Below are 1,007 nucleotides of genomic sequence, written 5' to 3'. Positions count from 1 at the left end.
ACGCGCACGGTTAGGTGCGATCCATATCATCCTCTCTCACTTGAACAAGGCATCGTTCTTGATGCCTTCGGGGCTCCTAACAGCATCAAAACTTGTCCCATACCATGTACATGTTAATGTCCTCATTTTGCTTCAGCTAGAAGAAGTGTCGTTGTATTGCATTTAGTGCATACTTAGATCATGTTTCCTCAGACCAATACTCCCTTATGATGTCCTTGCACATGTTGCCCAGTCTGGCACATACACGGCATGCTACTTGTAAAGGACCCCTTTCTCATTAAGCCAATACTCGGTGGTATTACCTTTGGCCATCAACTTCTTTAACATTTGGGCTTGTGGATCAATCTCTTGCCCCTTTCGTATATGGTCGTAGACATCCCCAAACGTAGCTACTACTGGAGCCATGGTGCCCCGTACACCCGCTTTGCACTTCGTTGCCTTATTTCCTGGTTCATGCATTGGAGTCCCTACTCCAATCTTGTCCGTGCTTGTTCCTCGGCCCTTCACAACTTCACCCTTGAGTTGTTGCAGCTTCCCTCATTCTCGTAGAAAATATTCATGACGTAAGGCGCCCCTCCTTACGTAATGAGCATGGTGCCCTTATGTAGTACCATGATCGGCCTCAAGTAGTCGATGAATTTCATTTCAAAGACTACTGTATAATCATCCATTGGAGCAATAGTAAATTTCATCGTACTGTTCCATTACCTTAACTTGGCCGCTATGCATGCCACTATCCCATCCAACAAAACCCATTTGCCATTGACACCCTTAAACTGACCCTTGCATGGCTCCCACCTTAGACCCAATGCCGTGCGATGTCGTCACTCATGTAGTTGATGTTCGCACTTATGTCCACCGAGGCCTTCACCTTGCATCCGTTAATTTTTGAATCGACATACATTTGCCCTCGCTCTTGGTTGTCCACCTTGGCTTCGACCACACGTAGCCTCGTGCACAAGATCGTGCACTGTTCTTCCTCATGCTTACGTTCTTGAATGATAGCA

This window comes from Coffea eugenioides, chromosome 3 (genome assembly GCF_003713205.1).
Source record: "Coffea eugenioides isolate CCC68of chromosome 3, Ceug_1.0, whole genome shotgun sequence".
NCBI classification, from domain to species: Eukaryota; Viridiplantae; Streptophyta; class Magnoliopsida; order Gentianales; family Rubiaceae; genus Coffea; species Coffea eugenioides.
The sequence above is the reverse complement of the archived record's forward strand: the minus strand, read 5'-3'. Positions refer to the sequence as shown.